This window comes from Schistocerca americana, chromosome 3 (assembly GCF_021461395.2).
Source record: "Schistocerca americana isolate TAMUIC-IGC-003095 chromosome 3, iqSchAmer2.1, whole genome shotgun sequence".
In the NCBI taxonomy this organism is placed as follows: Eukaryota; Metazoa; Arthropoda; class Insecta; order Orthoptera; family Acrididae; genus Schistocerca; species Schistocerca americana.
The window spans coordinates 360,454,151-360,478,945 of NC_060121.1; positions in this window are offsets into that span (position 1 = coordinate 360,454,151).

A 24,795-nucleotide genomic window follows, 5' to 3' on the forward strand; every position below is an offset into this window, starting at 1 on the left:
CTGTAAAGGGCTCCTCGTCCCTGGACGCGATAAGCAACTTGGACGTCATACAAGAAACGTTGAAACTTGGTGAGTCGGTCGATGAGAAGTGCAGGGAGAGCACAAAACGTACAACTTGTAGGTTTGCGTCGAGGCCCACAGCACAATTTCAACTTATCACAAATGTTCGTAGTTTTTATGCCACAGACGCCCACACTAAAATTACCATGCGGTGCTCAGTCAGGCACACCTTGTAGACAGCTTTTTAAGAAATTAGGTATTCTAGATACAGCATCACAGTATAAGTAGCATTTCACGAAATTTGCAGCAACTGCTCCATTACAGTTCTTAAGGAATAGTTGCGTCCATAATCATAATATAATGATAGACGAAAAGGTTAAAGCACCCACAGCCGGAAGAGGAAACTAAATAAGGTTTCACGGGTTGAAAGGGTACGTGATGTTATTTCAGCGATTACGGAATCGAGACAAAATTACTATATACGGGGGCATTTCATAAATAATGCACAGATTGGTGTTACTGTGGATTGTCTGGTGCAAAAACAATGAAAATTACGTCAGATGTTGTTGGGAGGTTGAGGAAGAAGCAAGTGTTTCTTTCTTTTTCGCTGTGTACCAGCTTGAACTGCTCCTTGCTGACATGCAGGGTCCATGGATTCATGAGGTTGTCTCCATACACGTACACGTCCATCTGCTCGATACAATTTGAAAAGAGACTCGTCCGACCAGGTAAAGTGTTTCCAGTCATCAATAGTCCAATGTCGGTTTTGACGGGCCCAGGCGAGGCGTAAAGCTTTGTGTCGTGAAGTCATCAAGGGTAAAGGAGTGGGCCTCCGGCTCCGCAAGCCCATATCGATGATGTTTCGTTGAATGGTACGCACTCTGACACTTGATGATGGCCCAGCATTGAAATCTGCAGGAATTTGCGGAAGGGTTGCACTTCCGTCACGCTGAACGAATCTCTTCAGTCATCCTTGGTTCTGTTCTTGCAGGGTCTCTTTCCGGCCTCAGCGATGTCGGAGATTTAATGTTTTACCGCATTCCTGATACTCACGGTACCCTCATTAAATGGTCGTACAGTGCGTCTCTAGTTCCTCGCTGCCTCGGAGATGCTGTGTCCCATCGCTCGTGCGCCGACTGTAACACTACGTTCAAACTCACTTAAATCTTGATAACCTGCTATTGTAGCAGCAGTAATCGATCTAACAATTGTGCCAGACACTTGTTGTGTTATATAGGCGTTACCGACTGCAGCGCCGTATTCTGCCTGTTTACATACCTCTGTATTTGAATATGCATGCCTATACCAGCTCCTCTGTCGCTTCAGTGTGAATAAGTTATAATAATTAGCCTATAACTTGACTTCTTCCATGACATCACGACGCAACGTGTCAATGGACCATAGAACACGTACTGGTTCAAATGGTTCAAATGGCTCTGAGCACTATGGGACTTAACATCTATATTCATCAGTCCCCTAGAACTTAGAACTACTTAAACCTAACTAACCTAAGGACATCACACAACACCCAGTCATCACGAGGCAGAAAAAATCCCTGACCCCGCCGGGAATCGAACCCGGGAACCCGGGCGTGGGAAGCGACAACGCTACCGCACGACCACGAGCTGCGGACGAACACGTACTAATCTAACTATCGAACAATGCACGTAAAGCTGAACGTAGGTATATAATGTAATTACGTAAATAAGTACTTCTTTCTTTGACTGAAAACGCCCTAAACGAGAAATTTAGCGAAGCAGGTCAGACGTCCATTGCATATGGCAGCTGGAGTTTTCAAGACTGCCTACTACGGATCTGGCAGTGTTCCCTTGTGTTCTGTAGCAGCAACACCCGGCCGTGATAAAGCGACAGGCGGAAGCGGGGCGGGTGATAACTGCCTGGCACCGCCGGCAGCTCCACGCTGGCACCACGTCGCTATTTGTGCGTCAGCAGTGTGGCCCGTTAGCTGGTACTCAAGTTTACAATTTGCGAAATCTTATCGAAACACTAACCCTTTTCATCGGGAGCGATTAACGACTGTCCACCGTGAATGATTGCGTCGCTCCGTGTTTTTATGTGAGAGGCTGAACTGGTACTGCGCTGCAGTCAGATTGAAATGCGCTACGGACTTTAATGTATATTACGAGTAGGTAGACTGTTGTAGGCTACCTGGTGGATAATGTACCTAGGAAACCATGACACTTTTTGGCTACTATTTCAATCTAGTGGCTGATTTTAAATCCACAAAAAGAATTGCACACTAGAGACAGCCTTAAACAGTTTCCGCCATTTTCTAAAAATTCTGTTCTTGCTAGTCATGATGTTGTGCTTCGTGCAGAAGTTGTAAATATTTCGAGCTCTAGACATTTAGGTGCTATCCAATATATTGAAGCTATTTGGAACATATTGTTAATTCTTCAGTTAGGGAATTATGTGGCAAGTAAAATTCTACACATTTTTAAAACAGGTTACATAGCATGAGGACGGTAAAACCATACCTCGTCTGTCGTGCACGGTCTTGTACCATGTACCGTCTTGTACCATGAAACAGAATACAGTATTTCACCATCGAACTTGGGATATCTGCAAATCAACTGAGTTCCGTTGATGTCTTAAGAAGTTTACCTGTCTTGAAAATGGAAATTCGTGTTATTTTCTGATAGCAAAAAAATGTTCAAATGTGTATGAAATCTTATGGGACTTAACCGCTAAGGTCATCAGTCCCTAACCTTACACACTACTTAACCCAAATTATCGTAAGGACAAACACACACACCCATGACCGAGGGAGGACTCGAACCTCCGCCGGGACCAGCCGCACAGTCCATGACTGCAGCGCCTTAGACCGCTTTTTTTGTTTTTTTTTTGTTAAATCTCATTTGGTTCGCTTCTGTTCGTCGCATCTGCTCGGGGCGGACGTCGTAAGACACCCGTTTCTAGTTCGTCGTTGATCGGTGAACTCAGTTTTTTATTACAGAGGGCAGCAAACCCTCTGACCGAACACGCTGAGCTACCGTGCCGGCGTCGCTCGGCTAATCCCGCGCAGCTTTCTGATAGCTTCAGTTTCAAAATATATTTTAACTTGTAACTGATTTTCGGTAATACTTTCGCTTAGTTTGATTTTACTTACTGATTATTTGTAATAATGTTAGAGATAGCTGACTAAATACAATATCGGCAAGATTTTTCTCGATTGTCAGGCTTTTAAATTTCAGTACAATATTTTTCCTATGTACGTAACCATGATGTGCCTTGGAACACGTTTTTACACTTGGAAAAATCTTAATTTTCCAAAGTAATTTTTGTAATTTCAGAAAAAGACTGTATCGCTTAAATAGTGAATGGCAGTACTTAAAAACAGAATGAGGAAATATATTACATTTCCATTACAGGCCTAATTAGAAGCGAAATCTGAGAAGTGTACCAACGCACTACACTGTTCCCTAAGATTTGTGTGCTTTCCTGAGCGACTTCTCGGCAAAGCCGGTGAGCTTTTGTGAATAAAGAAGAACGCCCTCTATCTCTGAACGTTCTCCTTCGCGAAAAGCCTGGGAAATTAATATCTTATGACTATAGTATTAATGATTCACAGCTAGAGTCAGTCAACGCATGCAAATACCAGGGAGCAACTCTTTCGCTCCACAAATACAATAATCTAAAAAAATGGTTCAAATGGATCTGAGCACTACGGGACTTAACATCTGAGGTCATCAGTACCCTAGACTTAGAACTACTTAAATTTAACTAACCTAAGGACAGCACACACAACCATGCCAGAGGCAGGTTCGAACCTGAGACCGTTGCAGCAGCACGGTTCCGGACTGTAGCGCCTAGAACCGCTCGGTCAAAAAGGCCGGCCACGACAATCTCCAAAATCGTATATTACTGTAGATGTGCTGATGTTAATAGATAGAATAATGAAGACGTCCAACTAATACATTATGCTGTCAACAACCTGCACTTGAAAACAAAATTAACAATAGACTTAGAAAGTAACAAACAATAAATTATCGCGATTTGAACATAAAAACATCAGTTATGCACACAAAATCGAGATTTATCGGAGACCGGCCACAACAGACAACATTATTAATCCACATTCCTGTCATGCAAAGTCGCAAAAATACGGTAATTTTCGGGCTATGATTAATCGATTAACAAACATGTCTTTGGAACAAGACACGATACCAAAAGAGACATAAGTCTTGAACTACGTTGCAGAACGAAATGATTTTGACCCCAAAATTGCCACATTACTATACGATAAGTGAACTAAGTTTGTAGGGGTATGAAATGGAATGATCACATGCGATCAGCCAGCGGGCAGATTTCGTTTCATCTGCAGATTATTGGGAAAATGCTGTCGGTCCATAAAGGAGCTTGCGTACGAATCACCTGTGCGTCCCACACTTAAATATTGCTCAAGTGTGTGGGACCCATTTCAGATGCAAATATCGAACGTGTAGAATGCAGGGCGGCACGGAGTGTCACAAGTTTTTTAGATTCACGTGAGAGCGTCACGGAAGTTTTGAGGAATGTGAATTGACTGACTCTTGAAGTTGCGCGCCAATTATCCTGCTAAAACTTACTTACGAAGTTCGAAGAACCGGTATTAAATGAGGAATCTAGAGATATTCTTCAGCCCCCTACGTATGACTCTCGTAGAGACCGCAAACACAGATTAGACTCATTATAGCATGCAAAGGGGCATTTAAGCAGTTATTCTTCCCCCGTTCCATACGCCACTGGATCAGGAAGAAACAGGACATGCTGAGTTGTGTACCCCCTGCCACACACTTCACAGTGGTTTGCAGAGTATGTACACTGACAGGAAAAAATAAACCCCAACATCAAGAAGGATTGTGCGAGATAAACGATCCTGGTAGGCTTGTTTCTATATAAGAAAGTAGCATCAATTCTGATTTGGCGCCAGTCGCATAAGAGTGGCGCCGCCATGAGGAATCAAATGAGGTTTGCTTTAAATATGCTCTGTTACGGTCGTGAGTGTTAGTTATCTTTGAAACTGGACGTAGAAAGTTGATGTTAGTCAAGAGTTCCTTTAAGACAGCGAAGATAACGTTGTCGACGGCTCACTGGCGTTGAAAGAGGTCGTGTAATACTGCTATGAGAAGCTGAATGTCCTTTCCGCGATACTACAGAAAGACTTGATAGGAATATAGCCACTGTGCATGACTGATAGCAGCGAGAATACACGGTCGCACGAATACCGGGCTCCGGACGCCAAGTGGCCTACCGAGAAGGGAGACTGTATGGCTGCGGCGTATCATACTGCGTCTGCAGTAGCAATTCGAGCAGTAATTGGCACCACAGTAACACAACGAACTGTTACAAGTCTGTTACTTCAATTATGGCTCCGTGCCAGATGCGCTGTAGCGCGCGTTCCACTAACTGCAGACCACCGCCGTTTGCGACTTCAGTGGTGTCAAGTAAGCTCATTGGAGGACGGAGTGGAGGTTTTCTGATGAAACCTGGTTCTGCGTCTATGCCAGTGAGGGCCGTGTCTTGATTCGAAGGAGGCCAGTTGAGGGTCTGCAACCAACCTGTTTGTGTGCTAGACAAACTGAATCTATTCCTGGAGCTACGGTCAGGAGTGCGATTTCGTACGACATCAGGAGCACTCTCATGGTTATCCCACGCACCCTAATTGCAAATTTGTACGTTAGTCTGGTAATTCGATCTGTCGTGGTGCCATCTATAGACAGTATTTCAGCAAGTGTTTTCCAACAGGATAACGCTCGCCCAAACACCGCTATTGAAACCAAACATGCTGTACAGGGAGTCGAGATGTTGCCTTGGCCTGCTCGATCACCAGATCTGTCTCCAGTCGAGGACATAGGGGCATCATCGGACGACAACACCAGTGCCGTCCACAACCAGCGTTAACCGTCCCTGTATTGAATGACCAAGTACAACAGGCATGGAATTCTGTCCCACAGTCTGACATCCGGAACCTGTGTGACAAAAAGCACTATCGTTTGCAGGCTTGCATGCGACATTCTGTCGGTTATACCGGTTATTAATGTATCAGTATTTCACATTTGCAATGTCTTATCTCGCGCTTACCTTAACCTGTGGACTTACAAGCTTAATCCGTTGAATACATTACCCAGATAAAAATATTTCAAAAATTACATTACTCTACGTTAATTATTTTTTATATTTAGATTTTTTCCGTGAGTGTAGAACTGAAACAAAAGAAATGAATTTAACCAAGAAATGAATTTCTCTTTCTCACAATACACTAAGAAATTGGCCAAGTACGAGTAGGACTCATGCGCTGAGGGTTTCGTACAAACTTAGTTACGTATATATAAAGTTTTCTCATCCTGGGATTTGAGAATCTCAAAGGTTTTTTCTCTATTATTGATATCGACACTGACAATGTATTGGTCTCTGGAATTCCAAGACCGTATCAAAATCTCTACAACAGTTCCTCAGACTAGCCCGTAAATAAAAAAAATAAACGAGCAAGGGACTTCAATTTATGTTTGCAGAGAGAAAAGATTTAACAATACATTTTTATTTACTTATTGAAACATGACTAAAACCGAGATTTTACGTTTGCATTCAGTAGTGCTCGTCTTAAAAGCTTTTCACATATGATGAAACCAATGTACGTTAAAATGTCAAAACATATAATTTTGTGATATAATTACAGTTTAGCATGTTTCAGATTTTTTACTTTACTTTTACTGTGAAACCTTGCTTCTTGCCAAATTTGGCGGTTCTAGGTTAACGGCAAGCACCCTATAGATACTGATGAGTGAGTTTTCGAGTAACAAAATATGTGACGTAAATGACCGTATCATTTGCTTGCATTGACTTGGAAGCTTACAATTTATACGCCGCCTAGGGATCATGCACCTTAATATGTGGCATAAATTTGAACTTGATACGCCAAATGGTTCCAGCGGCATAGGCTCTTAACAAATACATGAATCAAAAAATGACAAACCTAACTATTTTACGTGTAATATACACTCCTGGAAATTGAAATAAGAACACCGTGAATTCATTGTCCCAGGAAGGGGAAACTTTATTGACACATTCCTGGGGTCAGATACATCACATGATCACACTGCCAGAACCACAGGCACATAGACACAGGCAACAGAGCATGCACAATGTCGGCACTAGTACAGTGTATATCCACCTTTCGCAGCAATGCAGGCTGCTATTCTCCCATGGAGACGATCGTAGAGATGCTGGATGTAGTCCTGTGGAATGGCTTGCCATGCCATTTCCACATGGCGCCTCAGTTGGACCAGCGTTCGTGCTGGACGTGCAGACCGCGTGAGACGACGCTTCATCCAGTCCCAAACATGCTCAATGGGGGACAGATCCGGAGATCTTGCTGGCCAGGGTAGTTGACTTACACCTTCTAGAGCACGTTGGGTGGCACGGGATACATGCAGACGTGCATTGTCCTGTTGGAACAGCAAGTTCCCTTGCCGGTCTAGGAATGGTGGAACGATGGGTTCGATGACGGTTTGGATGTACCGTGCACTATTCAGTGTCCCCTCGACGATCACCAGTGGTGTACGGCCAGTGTAGGAGATCGCTCCCCACACCATGATGCCGGGTGTTGGCCCTGTGTGCCTCGGTCGTATGCAGTCCTGATTGTGGCGCTCACCTGCACGGCGCCAAACACGCATACGACCATCATTGGCACCAAGGCAGAAGCGACTCTCATCGCTGAAGACGACACGTCTCCATTCGTCCCTCCATTCACGCCTGTCGCGACACCACTGGAGGCGGGCTGCACGATGTTGGGACGTGAGCGGAAGACGGCCTAACGGTGTGCGGGGGGACCGTAGCCCAGCTTCATGGACACGGTTGCGAATGGTCCTCGCCGATACCCCAGGAGCAACAGTGTCCCTAATTTGCTGGGAAGTGGCGGTGCGGTCCCCTACGGCACTGCGTAGGATCCTACGGTCTTGGCGTGCATCCGTGCGTCGCTGCGGTCCGGTCCCAGGTCGACGGGCACGTGCACCTTCCGCCGACCACTGGCGACAACATCGATGTACTGTGGAGACCTCACGCCCCACGTGTTGAGCAATTCGGCGGTACGTCCACCCGGCCTCCCGCATGCCCACTATACGCCCTCGCTCAAAGTCCGTCAACTGCATATACGGTTCACGTCCACGCTGTCGCGGCATGCTACCAGTGTTAAAGACTGCGATGGAGCTCCGTATGCCACGGCAAACTGGCTGACACTGACGGCGGCGGTGCACAAATGCTGCGCAGCTAGCGCCATTCGACGGCCAACAGCGCGGTTCCTGGTGTGTCCGCTGTGCCGTGCGTGTGATCATTGCTTGTACAGCCCTCTCGCAGTGTCCGGAGCAAGTATGGTGGGTCTGACACACCGGTGTCAATGTGTTCTTTTTTCCATTTCCAGGAGTGTAGTCACAAATAACAAATTTTCACATTTTTTTCTTTACTTGTAATGCGAAACACAGCTTCCTCCCAGATTAAATTTCATGATTCTATATCAACGGGAAGCACTCTATAGGTTTTGACGAGTGAGTTTTTTGTGTCAAAATATGTGACTCTAGCTTAGCATCCGCTGCTTCACTCGCACAGTCTGTATGGTCTGCACAACTTTTTTGGTGTTGTTCTTTAATCAAATTATTATGTTGTTCGCAAATTGCAACACCTTCTAAACTTTATAAACTAATTAAGGCCATAAAAAGTGATTTTTCCGAAAGTACTTCTGGCCAAAAAGCGAGTCTGTGAGTTGGGGTCCTGTGTGGCCTTGCGGTTCTAGGCGCTTCAGTCTGGAACCGCGTGACCGCTACGATCGCAGCTTCGAATCCTGCCACGGGCATGGATTTGTGTGATGTCTTTAGGTTAGTTAGGTTTAAGTAGTTCTAAAATGGTTCAAATGGCTCTGAGCACTATGGGACTTAACTTCTGAGGTCATCAGTCCAATAGAACTTAGAACTACTTAAACCCAACTAACCTAAGGACGTCACTCACACCCATGCCCGAGGCAGGATTCGAACCTGCGACCGTAGCGGTACCGCGGTTCCAGACTGTAGCGCCTAGAAGTAGTTCTAAGTCCTAGGGGACTGATGACCACAGATGTTGAGTCCCATAGTGCTCAGAGCCATTTGAACCATTTGAGTTGGGGTCCAAGGTTTCTGGTAGTAATGTCTTTGCGTTCTTATGGTGACATTTCCATAGGAACTTTCATCCCCTAAAACATCTCCTTATACCCAACCGAGGAGTGGCTCTGGCTCTGAGCACTATGGGACTTAACTTCTCAGGTCATCAGTCCCCTAGAACTTAGAACAACTTAAACCTAACTAACCTAAGGACATCACACACATCCATGCCCGAGGCAGGATTCGAACCTGCGACCGTAGCGGTCACGCGGTTCCAAACTGAAGCGCTTAGAACCGCACGGCCGAGGAGTGAAATAACAGTTTTTATAGGTTTAGCTTTAAATATTCTTTTAACACAATGAAATATTTCTTTAAAAAAATTCTCCTCCTGTTTTAATCCCTAAGGGGTTGAATCTCCAAAAACAGATAGACAACAAATTTATTAAAATTCATAACAGAGAAGCCAAATACAAATTTTCGAAGATTTAGCTTTGAAAATGTTTTCGTAATGAAATACTACAATAGAACTTTTCATACCCTACTTCACTCCTTTAGTGCGCTGAATTACCAAAAACACGGATAAAAATATTAACTTTCATAGATATAGCTTTAAAGCATTAAAAATGCTTTAGCAGTTCTTTAATAATGATTTATCTAAAAAAAAACTCCCATCCACTATTTTACCGTCGGCCACTGTGGCCGAACGGTTCTAGACGCTTCAGTCCGGAACTGCGCTGCCGCTACGGTCGCAGGTTCGAATCCTGCCTCGGGCATGGATGTGTGTGATGTCCTTAGGTTAGTTAGGTTTAAGTTGTTCTGTCTAGGAGACTGATGACCTCAGATGTTAAGTCCCATAATGTTTAGAGCCATTTGAACCATTTTTTGAACTATTTTATCCCCTTAATGATTGAACTTCCAAAATACTGAAGCGCGTATTTTTTATTTCTGACTAGAAACCAAATACCAATTTTCGTAGGTTTGGCTTCAAAACTGCCTTATTAGCGACATTAAAAAAAATTCATCCCCTATATCACCCCCTCATGGGTGCAAATTGCAAATTTCTGTCCTTAATTGTTTGAGCTGATCAATGATGAGTCAGTGAGTGACTCAGTCAATTAGGACATTGCCTTTTAACATAATATTAATACATGAACAAGGAAAATTGATGTACCGATTTTTAATATTAACCATACGAGGAGGCAATGAAACTTGTAAAACATGGAAGTGAGATAGGGTTGGCGCGTATCCCCGATGTTATTCAATCTGTATATCGCGCAAGCAGTAAAGAAAACGAAAGAACTTTGAGGTTTGCCGATAACACTGTAACTCTGTCAGAGACAGCAAAGGACTTGGGAGAGCAGTTGGGCGAAATGTACAGTATCTTGAAAGCAAGATATAAGATGAACATCGCCGGCCGGGGTGGCCGAGCGGTTCTAGGCGCAACAGTCTGGAAATGCGCGACCGCTACGGTCCCAGGTTCGAATCCTGCCTCGGGCATGGATGTGTGTGATGTCCTTAGGTTAGTTAGGTTTCAGTAGTTCTAAGTTCTAGGGGAGTGATGACCGCAGACGTTAAGTCCCATAGTGCTCAGAGCCATTTGAAGATGAACATCAACAAAAGCAAAATGAGGATAATGGAATGTAGCCGAATTAAATCAGGGGATGCTGAGGGAGTTAGCTTAGGGAATGAGACACTTGAAGTAGTATATGAGTTTTACTATTTGGGCAGCAAAGTAACTGATGATGGTCGAAGTACGGATGATGTAAAATGTAGACTGGCGATGGCAAGAAAAGCGTTTATGAAGAAGAGAAATTTGTTAACACTGAGTATAGATCTAAGTGTCAGGAAGTCGTTTATGAAAGTATTTGTATGGAGAGTAGCCATGTATGGAAGTGAAACATGGACGATAAACAGTTTAGACAAGAAGAGAATATAAGGTTTTGAAATGAGGTGCTATAGAAAAATGGGAAGATCACGTAACTAATGAGGAGGTACTGAGTAGAATTGGGGAGAAGAGAAATTCGTGGAACAACCTGACTAAAAGAAGGGACTGGCTCGTTTGATACATTCTGAGGCATCAAGGGATCACCAGTATAGTACTGTAGAGAAAATCGTGGCGGGAGGGAGGGGGGGGGGGCGGTAGAGGGAGACCAAGAGATGAATACAGCAAGCAGATTCAGAGGGCTGTACAGGGGATAGGCAAAATAATGTGAACACCTATACTTGGGATTGGTTTATGGTTTATTAGTAAGGGCTTGGACCCCAATTTCCCTGTAATACAGCTGCGATTCTTCTTGGAATACTGGCATATAATGCTTGTATAGTGTCCAGTGGGATGTTGTGCCGCTCTTCGATCAGAACCTCTTCTAACTGCTGTAGTGATGACGGAGGCGGAAATCTGCTCCAGAGTCTGCAATCCAATACCACCCACAAGGGTTCCATAATGTTCATGTCCGGGGACTGTGCTGGCCAGGGAAGACGCTGCAGTTCAGTTGCATGCTCCTCATACCACGATTGTACTGTCCTGGATATGTGAAGGTGTGCCTTATCGTCCTGAAATATTGTATAATTGTTGGAGAACAACATTTGAAACATGGAGTGCACCTGATCACCGAATGATGAGACCAACGGTATATCATGATGTGGCTACCCGCACCATCACAATTCCACCTCCACGCTTAATCTTTGGAATTAAGTCATCGGGATTGTAAGCTTCTTTTGGCGTTTTCCAGACGTAAAAAAAATTCAAATAGCTCTGAGCACTATGGGACTTAACATCTGAGGTCATCAGTCCCCTAGAACTTAGAACTACTTAAACCTAACTAACCGAAGTGTATCACACACATCTATGCCCGGGGCAGGATTCGAACCTGCGACCGTAGCAGTCGTGCGGTTCCGGACTGAAGTGTCTAGAACCGCTCGGCCACAACGTCCAGACGTAAGCCCAGCCCGTTGTTGGAAATAACGAAACCGTTGACTCGGACCATGTAACGTGTTCCCACTGATCAACGATCCAAGATTTATGCTCCCGACACCATGTTTTGCGCTTCTTTGCTTTAGTTGTTGTCGCTAAAGGTTTCGGTATAGCAACTCGTCCATGAATATTCGCTTTATGGAATTCTCGGCGGACAGGGTCGATGGATACGGGGTCTCAAATATGGCTATTGAACTCTGCAGTCACTTTACCCCCCGTAGTTTTGTATTGCCTTGACACAAATCGTGTTAGCATCCGACGATCTCTGTCATTTAGTTTTGATTTGTGCCCACTATTACATTTACACGATGATGTCTTTCCAAGTTTTGTGTCATGGCTGTTGAAACAGTTCCTCTTGAAACATTCAGTGAGTTGACTGTCTTGGTTACTGAAGCTTCAGCTAATCCGGCCCCCGCAATATGCCCTCTTTGGAACTCTGTTAGGTATTTCATTGCATGTCGACTCGGCCTCTAAATGCAAATACGAAGTATGCACTACTCGTAAACAACCTGCACTAACGCCTGGTCCGTATTGAACAAGCAGAGTCGAGCGCGACATGTGCCATAATTGCATTGTTGACTGCCAAACACAACCATCCCATTCCTACCACTATTCACGTTATTTTGCCTATTCCCTGTATGTTGCAGTAGTTATTCGGAGATGAAGATGCATGCACAGGTTCGAGTAGCATGAAGAGCGGCATCAAACCAGTCTTTGAACGGAAGACCACAACAACATCAACAACACTTGAAATCTAAACAAACCAATAGAGACGAGAAAGATTAGACTTCTTAGTCAGTGTCCATTTCCATTCGATCCATGTCAGATTTAAAAGTTGGTGTAATATATGTATGAGTGTGACAGAATAGCATCAGTTTATACGAGATGTAGTCGTAAATTCTTAATTTCACAGTAAGGTAAGGCAATTAATTCTTTTTGTTTCTTTGCAAGTATGTATCTGCAGTCCTGGTATAAATTGAAATGCCTATCTCAAAGTACCGTAGCATGGCACGCCACAAGGGGAACCAAAACAGTATGGCGCGGCCCATCTCGACTTCATCAGCGTCAGGCAAGAGGATTGCACATCGCCAGAACTATTTCCATATAAGTATGAAATCGTGGTATGGTTCACCTGACCCTTTACAAAACGCCATTAGAAGAAGTCCAGCGGTGTGATGTCACGTAATTGTAGTAGCCACCATATCGGACCGTTTCGTCCAATCCGCCACACAGAAACCCAAAACCTTTAGGTACCAGTGAGGTGGCGACGCATCCTGCTCGAGTATGGTGTTAGGCTGCAGGTTTTCCAGTTGTGGCCCAGCAAACTTGTAATATGGCCATGTAAACGTCAATGTTGACTGTAGACTCGCTGAAAAAGACCGGACCAATGATGGAATTGTGCATACCTCTGTATCACACGCTGATCTTAGGACTGTCTCTTCCCATTTCACGTGTTAGATTAGAACGCTCTGTTCCTCATATACGAACGTTATGACGGCTCAGTTTGGCAGATAAGTGAAAAGCTGACTCACAGACAAACAGATCTTTTCCACAAAAATGGTTCAAATGGCTCTAAGCACTCTGGAACTTAACATCTGAGGTTATCAGTCCCCTAGACTCAGAAATACTTAAACCTAACTGACCTAACGACATCACACATCCATGCCCGAAGCAGGATTGGAACCTGCGACCGAAGCAGCAGCGCGGCTCCGGACTCAAGCGCCTAGAATCGCTCGGCCACAGCGGCCGGCTCTTTTCCACAGAGCCACTGTTCACTTCAAGCTTAACTAGCATATGTACTGCAAACTGCTCGCGCTATTGTTCGCCAGTCTTGTTTAGACCCAGAAGCAGCTGCATCTTGTAGGCAAAAAGACGTAACATCTTATGCAAAACCTTGTACAATTAATATTAGAGCGTTCCTTATATGGGGGTTCCATAAAGAAGTGATCTGAGTGGCATGTTTTGATAATGTGCCAAATTTCGTTACAATTGATTAATATTAACTCATGTGGCGACGGACTGAAGTATCTAATTAAGACTTAAATAGCTGAAAAAGTGGGTGTATCTTTTTGCTGGCATAAACAATTGAAATCAAACTATATACGGTATGCAAATATTCTTAAATATATTGAAATGGGAGAAATTTCAATATTACTCTATAACAGAAAGTACAAAATATGTGGATGCAGTATTAATCAATACTAGTTATACCACAATTTTCTTTCCATTGTCTTTTTTTTTCACAGTCAGAGAGTATTGTCTCCGGTGACCTTGTACACATCGCAAAATGGAATCTTTTTGTTCTTCGGCCGTTAGTAGCCAATTGAAATCCTGAATTACCTTCACTCCACTCATCGCCATATTATTTGTAGCTTTAAGATTCATCATAGTTTCTTGCGCACTAAAGTAGGTAGTGTTTGAATCCCAAAAAATAGAAACCTTATTTAAGATATCTATATCTATGCTTAACGTGTTCAGTACGTCTGAGCATTTGACTGAAATGAACTAGTCAATTACGTCATCTGAAAAAATAAGAGATACAAAGCAGAATAAGTTAATAAATATTTTGATACATTCTGAAAAGCCTATGCAAAAGTGCTAAGTACAAAAACATAAAATTGTATTAGTCCAGAAAGCTTTGTAACTGCAACAGATAGAACAGTGTACCTCCTTTCGGTCCCCAAAATTTCTCGCTGCCGATTTCTAGCCATACGAGTTTTAGTGTCGTGATTAATGTTGTTGCCAAAGAGTGATAACACACAAATCTCTGCATTTAAATAAATTAAATGCTGACAAAGTTTCTTGAAGACGCACTTGAATTTACTTTTTTGTACAGTTTTGGTTCAAATGGCTCTGAGCACTATGGGACTTAACATCTGAGGTCATCAGTCCCCTAGAACTTAGAACTACTTAAACCTAACTAACCTAAGGACATCACACACATCCATGCCCGAGGCAGGATTCGAACCTGCGACCGTATCAGTCACGCGGTTCCAGACTGAAGCGCGTAGAACCGCACGGCCACACCGGCCGGCAGTACAATTTTAATTGTATTAAAAAGCACATGTCATTGTAAGGTGTACTGATTGCTGTCGAACTCAGAAACCGTCATTTTGCATACACTTTTACCACAAGCAAAGAAGTGTTTTTAAAGACATCCAATTCACTAACACTGAGGGATAACTGAGAACTACTGAGGAACGTCTTCAATGAATAAATTTCCTTAGCCGTTCACTCCAGGCCGTCTTACTCGTAGATTCAAGTTCACAATTGTCCTCCAGCAATATGTGCACAATTAAGTAAGTTAATAGTAGTGTTTTTCAGAAGTTCCTTTTTTAGTTTTCGGAAGAAGTTAAGTACTTCGTCAGTTTCGACACCGCTGAAAGCCACTTGCAAATATTCATGTCCATCTTCAAAATTTGTTTTGTCCGTTCCATTCCACTTTTCTCTGACTTTTTTGAAAAATAGTACATCGGTGCTAACTGACGCTTGGGGAAACTCATTTTTGAACACACTCCGCTACACCGACTCTTGATTGTCCTGACGGCAAGAGAAAAATAGCAGCTCTGTTCCTGCTAAATGTTCCAGCAAAGTAGCAACTCCACTGAAACGACCTTTGGTGGATGCGGAGGTGTCAGAACAGAGAATTCTGACTCTCTCTTCCAGTTCCCAAGCCTCTGTGCGATTGCAATCGCCCGTGATTGCCCTTTCCCACCAGAATTCGGTAATGCACACACACCAATTAACTGTTCTTGATTTCAATAAGTCATAATGACTGGTAGCCTTTTTTGCGGAAAGCTTAAACTCTCGTGGTACCAGCTTATCGTCCCTATGAACGATCACAAAAGTCATATTCGTTTCTTTAAACAAATATTTAATGTTTCATTTCTGAAATGCTCTCGATATCTCTGAATCGAACTGCGCTTAAGTGGTGTTTCACCAACATTCTGTCCGAAGGCCTTAGCTGTAGTCTCGAGGATGAACACAGCATCACTCTGACCTAACTGGCACCTGTCTAAAACGACGACTAGTTTTAATGTCATAAAACAACTACTTCCGCATTTGGTTTGCTTTTTTTTTTAAATTTACAATATTTTTGTCTATGGTTGCATCACTACGAGAAATTTAAGCTGAACTCGTGGAGGGTTCTAGAAAAATGGTACCACCATCAGAATCATTCACTTCAAGACTTTCTTCAGATGAATCAGTGGTAGTTCCTAAAAGATGTGATCTGTTATAACCTTTCATCATCCTTGATTGCTCTTTCCTAACTGTAATCCTCGGCCTTTCCTCTTTTGCCGCTAACTTCCAATCAACACCTCCACGGTAATCTCTTTGATGTAATAAACAGAGTTTACCCTCTCCTATTTTTATCATGTTGAAAGCATTAGCATGGACAACGTCGAACAAATTACTTAGACTTGCGGAAAGCTTAAGCTGTCGTTCTTTGCGATTATTTTTATTGCTTTGTGTGCTTTTTTTTATTACACCACTCTGAATGTAGGTCTATACGTTTATTTGTACAAAGAGGAAGAGCTGTTTTTAGAATCCCAGCCTTCTCCAAAAATTTAGACATTCACGCACAAATAAGTTAGCATTTACATTGATAGTTAATTTCACTTCACATACGTTAGAAGATAAGACCACTAAACATGTAAAATATATGGTAATTTACATCCACTGATTTGGTGCTTAACTTCACCGACTAAAAAAATAAGTGTTATTTTTAAACTACTCGTCATGATGTGAATAAACATTTACAACGTCATCGAATGGAAACCTACGCTCAACTGAAGCTAGTCAGTATGACAGCAGTGGAACATACGCATAAGCAGTAATAAACTAACACGTAGCAACATGACACAAAATGACGCAACTTGTCGGCCACTGTGGTATGGGTTCCTCGTCTTAAATTTCAGCAGAGTACGTCTTCAGATTCTTCTTAAAACAAAAGGAAAAGAACTGTAAAGTATAAGCGTTGAAATACGAAGTTTGAAAAATAAGGACTACCCTGTACCACTGATGTAAAAACATCGCAACAGCAAAAAAGAATTAATATATAGTAATGAAATTTCGGTACTACATTTGTGTAGGTAACACATTTAAGTGAATAACAGGTTTATGGAAGCGCGAGATAAGCTATTGCAGATGTGAAATGCTGGTACATTGATAGCCGATGTAACCGCCAAAATGTTGAATGGTAGCATGCAAACGTGCATGAATTGCGGTGCACAGGTGCCGGATGTCACTTTGTGGGATGAAGTTCCATGCCTGTTGCACTTGGTCGGTCAATACAGGGACGGTTAAAGCTGTTTGTAGATGATGCTTGAGTGGTCATTCGATAATGTCCCATATTTACTCTATTGGAGACAGATCTGATGATCGAGCAGGCCGAGGCAACATGTCGACGCTTTGCAGAGCATTTTGGGCTGCAGCAGCGGTATGTAGGCGAGCGTTATCATGTTGGAAAACAGCCCATGTAATGCTTTTCATGAATGCCAGCACAATAGGTCGACTTACCAGAGTGACGTACATGTTTGCAGTCAGGGTGCGTGGGCTAACCACACGTACCCGACTCATACGATAATAGTTGGTGGTGACTTTAATTTACCCTCGATATGTTGGCGAAAATACGTGACATCAAAACAAACTGCAAAACGATTAAGAAGAAATATCGGAATGGTGCGAAAAGTGGCAGTTGACCCTAAATAACGAAAAGTGTGGGGTCATCCACATGAGTGCTAAAAGGAACTCGTTAAACTTCGGTTACACGATAAATCAGTCTAATCTAAAAGCCGTAAATTCAACTAAATATCTAGGTGTTACACTTACGAACAACTTAAATTGGAAGGAACACATAGGAAATGTTGTGGGGATGGCTAACCAAAGACTGCGTTTTATTGGCAGGACACTTAGAAAATGTAACAGACCTACTAAGGAGACTGCCTACGCTACGCTTGTCCGTCCTCTTTTAGAATAGTGTTGCGCGGTGTGTGATCCTCACCAGAGAGGACTGACGGAGTACATCGAAAAAGTTCAAAGAAAGGTAGCACGTTTTGTATTATTTCGCGAAATTTGGGAGAGTGTGTCACAGAAATGATACAGGATTTGGGATGGACATCATTAAAAGAAAGGCGTTTTTCGTTGCGACGAAATCTTCTCACGAGATTCCAATCACCAACTTTCTCCTCCGAATGCGAAAATATTTTGTTGACACCGACTTACATAGGGAAGCACGATCATCAAAATAAAATAAGGGAAATCTGAGCTAGCACGGAAGGATATAGGTGTTCATTCTTTCCGCGCGCTATACGAGATTGAAATAATAGAGAATTGTGAAGGTGGTTCGACGAACCCTCTGCCAGGCATTCAAATGTGATTTGCAGAGTATCCATGTAGATGTAGAGTACTCCTGGTGTCATACTAAATCGTACTCACGGCCACAACTCCAAGTGTAAGTGCAGTGTGTCTAGCACGCTGACGGCTTGGTTCCAGGCCCTCAACTGTCCTTCTTCTAACCAAAACACAATCACTGACACTGAAGCAGAGCTAGTTTTCATCAGAAAACACCACAAACCTCCACCCTATCCTGCAATGAGCTGTCGCTTAACACCGCTGCGCATTGCAAATGGTGATGGTTTAGGGTCAGTGGAATGCACGCTGCAGGGCATCTGGCTCGGAGCTGTCTTTGAAGTTACCAGTTTGCAACCGTTGTGTCACTGTGGTACCAACTGCTGCTCAGATTGCTGCTGCAGATGCCGAACATGAGGGTCTTCTCTCTCGATAGTGCCACGTGGTCGTCCGGAGTTCGATCTTCTTGCGACTGTGCATTCTCGTGACCATCGTTGCCAGCAGTTATGTACAGTGGTGACAGTCCCATCAAGTCTTTCTGCAGTATCTCGGAAGGCACATACAGCCTCTCTATTACACGGCCTCGTTCAAACTCAGTGAGATGTTGATAACGGCGTCTATGTAGACTTAAAAGTATTCTTGACTAAAGTCAACTCACCACGTCAGATCGGAAAGGTAACTACCGCTGGTGACCTTTACTCCGTATATTTAAAGTAAATCCGATCTGCATCCCCACAGTGGCGCCACTAGCGCCTCTCTTATGCAATTGGTGCGAAATTTGACTAGACATCATCTTTTAGATGTAGAAACACCCCTACCAACTTTCGTTTATGTCGCACAGCTCCTTGGTGTTGCGATTCTTTTTCATCAATGTATATACCGAGCGTCTCTCCTAATAGTTGTCGGGTGCACACTCTCTGGTGTTTCTGCAGATATTCGCAATCAATGTGTAGCTGGAGTCGACCCAAACAATTGCTGCTCATAACGTCTTCCATACGACGTCCAGTGTCGACGGAAAACGTCTGTTTGTTTCCCTTTAAAACAAATTGATTTTTAAAGCGGATTTTACATGCGGGTTCAATAAAGCTGTTCCGAATTAGTCTAGTACTAAATTTGTTTTATCGATATATACTAAGAGGGACATTGAAAAGCGAGGAATGAAACGACTCAAGCAGCGAGAGCACCGTTCCTGCTCTGCACTGATTGCTAGCGCCGTACAGTAAAACTACTCACCATCAATCTCTGCTGGAGTACTGGTAATTTTACGTGTCTTACTGTCCCTCTTAATATACAGGGTGTGGTAGATAAGTAATGAGACTGGCCGCCGCGCGGCGCCCCAGTCGCTCGCAGGGCGGTCTCCACCCGTACGTCACGTGGTGGGGGATCTGAGCTAAGAATAGAACCGGCTCGCAGTCGCGTCGGAGCTCTGGTGCAGTGAGGGTCGAGCTTCGCGTATTACGTTGTTTGTGTGCCCGTGACACTTGTGAAAACGCTGAAGATGGATCGCTCGATAGAACAGCGGTATGCAATCAAATTTTGCTTTCGCTTGGGCAAAACTGCTTCGGAAACTTTTGCTATGATTACGGAGGCCTACGAAGAAGACTCCCTATCAAGAGCTCAAGTGTTCCGGTGGTTTAATGAATTTAAAAACGGGAGGGAATCCGTTGAAGACATGGAACGATCTGGACGCCCTTCAACGAGTCGTGTGGATGAAACGGTGGCCAAAGTGCAAGAGCTCCTGGACTCCGACCGTCGTTTAAGTCTCAAAATGATCGCCGATGAGGTCTCCGTGAATAAATTTACGGTTCACCATATTGTTACGCAAGATTTGATGATGAGGAAAGTTTGCGCAAAATTGGTTCCCCGAGTGCTCACCGCCGAACAAAAGCAACAACGAGTGGACGTTTGCCGTGAGATGTTGAATGATTTGGAAAAAATCCACACTTTTTAGACAACGTAGTAACAGGCGACGAATCGTGGACATTCCAGTACGACCCGGAGGCGAAAGCCCAGAGCTCGGAGTGGCACACACCGGCATCCCCACGGCCGAAGAAAGCAAGAATGTCAAAGTCCCGCATCAAGACAATGCTGATTGTGTTTTTCGACAAGCGGGGGTTAATTCACAAAGAGTTTGTCCCTCAGGGGAAGACTGTCAATGCGCAATTCTACAAAGAAGTCCTTCAGCGATTGCACAGAGCCGTCAAACGGAAGCGACAGGACCTTGCTCAACGCTGGCGTCTCCACCACGACAACGCTCCGGCGCACACCGCGTTCCTCGTGACCTCCTACTTGACCCGAATTGGAGTTGAAGCCCTGACTTGAATCCTCCTGATTTCTTCCTATTTCCGAAGGTCAAAAGATGCCTGAAGGGTCATCGTTTCGACGATATTCCGAACATCCAACGTGCTGTCACGAAGGCACTAACTGGGATAACTCAAACGGACTACAGTGGGGCCTATGAAGCTTGGAAAACGCGCTGGCAACGTTGTGTCGACGCCCAAGGCGAGTACTTAGAAGAATATTAACGTTTTGTACAAATTGGATCAATAAATTTGTTTTTCTAGACTGAGTCTCATTACTTATCTACCACACCCTATATGTCCATAAAAAGAAGTATAACATTAGACTACTTTGGGGCCGCTCTATCATGTAGGACCGAGCGTGGTGTCGCAGTGGTTAGCACGATGGACTCGTATTTCGAAAGGTGACGGTTCAACCCAGCGTCTAGCCATTCTGATTTAGGTTTTCCGTGATTTCCCTAAATAGATTCAGGCAAATGCCAGTAGGGTTTCCTTGAACAGGCGCGAGTAGTAGGGAGACGGCGGTATCAGTGCAGTATTGATGTCAAATTGATTCCAAATTGATATGCAAATTAATTAAATTGATCAATTAATTACACTCACTCCCCCAGTCTCCGCCCCCATGGCGTCATGTGTTTTCTTCAGGTGGCACGTGGGTCCCCGCACCAACCCCCCTACCCACTACTCTCCCTCCCTCACCCTGCACCTACCCAATTGGCGGGAATTTCCAATTTTGGCAGGAATTTCGAATTTGGTTGGAATTTCTTTGTCCCTCGGCTTTGCTTATAACTCACCCCATCCCCACCTGGGAATTGGCGGGCAATTAAAAAATGGTGGTGCCCTTTCCAGGACTCAAACCCTGGTACCTCTGGCCAGAGAACAGAACTGCACTCCTAAACACATGGCAACTGTGCAGATGCAGAAAAGGAAGGTTATGTTAGTGTGCTTTATTTATTTTTGTTGGGAAACTGAGCTCAAGATCCGCCCTACTTCCGTAATTAATCATTAAGATTTTATAAAACCCCGATCAGTTGGTGAAGAGACTCTATTACATCCGAAATACAGAGTATTACAGAGAGGAGGACATTGCTGCTGTCATGGCAAGTAGGCAGTAGACGTATGGAGTAGCGATCTTGTTTGCCTGTCTTTGTTAGTCACCAGCACAGATGGTCGCTTCACACCCTCCACAAGGCTCTGTGGGTGAACGGCAACTGGTTGCAGACCATTCTTATGGGTGCCCACAGAAATATGTCCACAGGATCCAGCGAAATGTAGACCAGAGGAGAAGCTTCGCTTCTACATGTGGGGCCACCAGATAAGAAACAAAGAGCTCTCACAGCTGCTCTAGCCCCCTCTCCACAAGATGCATATGTGGTCTGTAAGCAACTCAAACTCTCTACATAAATGTATATTTTGGTAAGCGACTCAAACATCTCGACTTACATACCTACTTTTGTAAGCGACTCAAACGCCTCTGCTTATGTATGTGTTTTCAGCACTAAAGGAAATTAAACACAGAGACAGTGCATTGAGATTTCCATGCAGAAGTATATAAGCAAGTAGACTACATCGCTGGTGAACTACCATTTCCACTGTTGATCAACACTATTCTAAATGCTTTTTTAAATTACAGACATTCCGATTGAGCGAATTAATTGGTTATGGGGTACTCATCAAGTACAAGTAACTATAACGCTGAGTTAAGTAGGAGGGTTGCAGATTCTTGTTCAACATTTATGCATCCCAATCGTACACTTTTCATTTCGTCAACTTCAATGTGTATGTTGTCTATTAGTATTATCACTTCAGGTTTGGTGAATAAGGTCTATTGTACTGCTACATAACATACGTTAATCATTCAGACGTATTCAGCCAGACCATACATCCCCACCCACAGCTAGTAGGGTAATTATAGGGCAGCTTGTCCAATATGGATGTAGTCGACCTACCCTCCCCCCCACCCCCTCCCCCTCTCCTGGCCTCCATGGCTCTGTCTCTCATTAACAGCCACCATAGCTCATTTTGTGATCTGCAGCATCACTGAAGCTAATGTAAGGCCTAGGTTTTGCTGCAAGTACCTCTTTCCCCTTAATTAGTATCAGTTCCATGCATTTATTCGTCCACATACATATGTAGTCCGAAAGACAGTGATTGTGATTCTTTCATCTTGTTCCAGCCCAGTTTGGTGAAACCGTGATGCCTATCCACACGTTTGTGTGGGTGAGTATAGGCAAAGAAGACACAATTTCCACAGTTGGCACTGTAGATTTTTAATGGAGCTAAGTAACCTAGTTGCAGCATCTTCAGTCAGCTGATATATAATTACAAATAAATAAAGTGCAGTGGTGTTACTTTTGTTGAAATCCACAGGGGAGCTTCTCCAACGGTCGGAGGATGAAGAAATGGAGGGAGGGGTACTTCATGGTGAGCGCAATTTTTTTTCTTATTGAAACCAATGTCCTCAACTATTTGCAGCACGAATTCCATTCTCCGTCTTCTTCTATGGTTTTCGTCCTCTGCAGCTCCATCTAATACCATGGAGGTCATTCACTGATGGCTTAGCAGATGTCCTATCATCCTGTCCCTTCTCATTGTCAGCGTTTTCCACATATTCCTTTCCTCTCCGATTCTGCTCAGAACCTCGTCTTTCCCTGCATTATCACTCTATCTAATCTTCAACAATTATCTATAGCACCTCATATCAAATTCTTCGATTCTAGTCTGCTTCTGATGACCTCCTTGCTCCGCCCATTATTGCTTCTTTTAGCGTCTAGGTAGTAGAATTCTTTAATTTCACCTACTTCATTGGCCACTGATCCTGATTTTAAGCTTGTCGCTCTTGTCGTTTCTTCTACTTCTCATCTTATACTTTCGTCTTTCTTCGAGTTACTCTCAATCCATATTCTGCACTCACTGGACTGCTCATTCCATTCAGCGGATCGTGTAATTCTTCTTCACTTTCACTCAGGATAGCATTGTAGACAGCGAATCGTATCATTGATATCCTTTCACTTTGAATTTTAATTCCACTCCTGAACCTTTCTTTTACTACCGTCATTGCTTCTTTCCTGTACCGATTGAACAGCAGGGGCAAAAGACTACATTCCTGTCTTACACCGTTTTTAATCCGAGCACTCCCTTCTTGGTCGTCCACTCTTTTTATTCCTTGTTGGCTCTTGTACATATTGTATATTACTGTCTCTCCCTATAGCTTACCCACATTTTTCTCAGAATTTCGAACATCTTGCACCATTTTACATTGTCAAACGCTTTTTCCATGTCGAATAATCCTATGAACGTCTCTTGATTTTCCTTAGTCTTGCTTGTATTATCAACAGCAACGTAAGAATTGCCTCCCTGGTGCCCCTAACTTTTCTGAAGCTAAACTGACACACGTTTTACACATTCTCAATTTTTTTCCATTCTTCTTTTCATTATTCTTCGCAGCAGCTTGGATGCATGAGCTGTTCTCGCACTTGGCAGCTCCTGCTGCCTTCGGTATTGTTTGGACGATTTTTTTCGAAACTCGGATGGTGTGTCGTGAGACCCATACATTCCACACACCAACGTGAATAGTCGATTTGTGGTCACTTCCGCCAATGATTTTAGAAATTCTGATGGTCTGTTATCTATCCCTTCTGCGTCATTTAATCTTAAGGCCTCCAAAGCTCTTTTAAATTATGATTCTAATATGGAACCCCTGTCTCTTCTATATCGACTCCTGTTTTTCTGTCATGACATCAGACAAGTCATCCCTCTCATAGAGACCTTCGATGTACTCTTTCCACATATACACTCTCTCCACTGCATTTAACAGAGAAATCCCCATTGCACTCTTAATGTTACCAATACAGTGTTTAATACTAAAGAATCTGATCTCGCATCCTTTCCATGTAGCTGAAAATACTTCTAGGTATTTAGAACCATGCAAGTGTTTCAATAAAGGTAACAATGTATACATCGTTTCCGATTTTATCTACAGATGAGGAGCTATGGAGTGAAATAACAGAAGAGTTCGAAGTGGAAGAGAACGAGGACAGGG